Below are 1936 nucleotides of genomic sequence, written 5' to 3' on the forward strand. Positions count from 1 at the left end.
TTTTAATTTTTTTGGTTTTTTATTTTTTGGGGTTTTTTGTTTTTTATTTTTTATTTTTTTGTTCTTTTATTTTTTGGTGGTTTTTATTTTTTTGGTTTTTTAAAATTTAATTTAATTTAATTTAATTTTTTGGGCTTTGTATAGAGTGGGGGACTTAGAGCTGTAGCCAGGCACATCCTCTTGTATTGCACATCTGCTGCTCAGGTCCTAAAAAACTTAATATACACTTTACACATCAGCCCACAATTTGTGAGTGGCAGAGCGCATGTGTGGTTGTGGGGCACCTGGTGGTTAGGCTTGGTAGGCACTAACTAGGCTTTAAGGCTTGGTGAGTATGGTAATTTTCCCACCAAGCCAAGTTGGGTTGGCTGAACCAAAGAGCCCTGGTCTCCAAGACTGAGCAGCCACAGGACTTGCCAGGGGCGACATTTGCACACTGGATAGGATCTCTCTCTTAAGATGGGGACCAGGACTTCTTCCCTGGCTGGGGGGAGATGGGTTCAGGCTGTTTCTAGCTGCTAATGGCAAGCGCGTGATTAAGTGACTCGTGTGCCTCTGGCTCTCTATAGACACCTCTCACTGCTGCCAGTGGACCCGCAACTAGCATTGTACCCATAGAGTCACTCTTGTTTTGTTCTTGGGAAACCCTATCTTGCAAGGGGGACAGAAGGAGATCAATAATGTTCCCTTTGCCTTTCCAGCTTCTGAGCTGATATTGACCCCCAGATCGAATTCAGTGACCAGGGTGGTCTCTTGTGAAGACCCCAGAGCCAATCAGGTGAGTCTGTGTGCCACCCACCTCCCTGTGGAGTTTTGTTCATATCCTGACCTGGGCCTGGCAAATGTGCACTGCTGTGGCCAGCTCTGGGCCACTCGGCTGTCTCCAGGGTTTCCTTGTCTCCGTTGCACCCCTTGCTCAGAGCCGGCAGGGTGGGGCCTCGGGTCGCTCCAGCTTGGGGTGGCAGCGCCACCACCTGGAGAAGCGAGAGCTCAGGTGCAGTCTTGCACGTGGGTGAGAGAGAGCACAGCTTGGGCTGAGCTCATCAGTGCCTGCTCTGCATCTGCGTGGAAGCTCCACAGAGCCTGGGGGCTTGGGGGTGGGAGCGGAGAGTAGGAGTGGGGGTGGGGGGAAGTTGGGGGGCTGAGGCAGGAGGATCACCATGATTTCAAGGCTAGCATGGACTATATAGGGAGAATCTATCATGGGGTGGGGGGAGGGTGGAGGGTGGGGGTGGAGGGGGCTGGGGGTGGGCTGCTGCGGGCCAGAGGCCTGGGCGGGAAAGACTTCTCCTCCCCAGGGGTGGAGCTGTTAGGAAGCAGGGCAGTTGGGCAGCACCAGGAACCCTGTGGGGGCCAGCGCTGCAGACAGCGTCCCCTCATGTCTGGGTCCTGATCCCCTTCTCACACGGACGCGCGGCACCCTGCATGGGGTGCAGTCCCCATGGGCTTTCACTTGGACTCAGTTTCCCTTTGAAAGCCCCACCTCCAAATTCAAGTCTTCTGTGTTGGGTGGAGTACTGGGGACAGCTCACCCCCACAGGAGGGGAACCCCGCCCAGGGCTGCAGGGGTCGCAGCCTGGAGCCCCAAGCTTGTGGGGCCCCTGGGGGTGTCCAGGCAGGCCTTCTCTGGCTGCCCATATGGGTGTACGGTGCAGCCCTGAATTCTGGGGAGGAGTGTGGGCACACTGGGTCTCTTGAGGACTCTCTTTCTGGGCAGTGGGGCCTCCCTGCGGGGCGAGCGCCCCCTACTCCCCTACTGTGGTGTCTGAAGCGCCCCCCCATGGTAGTGCAGTGAAGTGCAGTGTTCAGTTCCTGGGCTGAAACCCAAGACCTCTGTGTGTTAGGCAAATGCTCTGCTGCAGAGCTATGTCCCCACACCTTTTTAATTTAATTTTAATTTTAGTATGTTTATTATTTTATTTTCCTTTTAATTTTT

The 1936-nt window shown here is 53.9% G+C and overlaps 1 protein-coding gene across 6 annotated transcripts in view; it reads left to right on the forward strand.

The window, feature by feature from the left end:
• Positions 1–1936, forward strand: part of Grb10 (growth factor receptor bound protein 10) — an 80855-nt gene that overhangs the window by 27234 nt on the left and 51685 nt on the right. For all 6 annotated transcript variants that reach the window (XM_023714424.1, XM_023714427.1, XM_023714422.1 and 3 more), the window contains exon 2: positions 702–778. The gene's annotated coding sequence lies outside the window, so the exon portion shown is untranslated. The remainder of the gene's footprint in view (positions 1–701; positions 779–1936) is intronic.

The sequence above is a fragment of the Octodon degus genome, unplaced genomic scaffold (assembly GCF_000260255.1).
Source record: "Octodon degus isolate 3935 unplaced genomic scaffold, OctDeg1.0 scaffold00035, whole genome shotgun sequence".
Lineage (NCBI taxonomy): Eukaryota > Metazoa > Chordata > Mammalia > Rodentia > Octodontidae > Octodon > Octodon degus.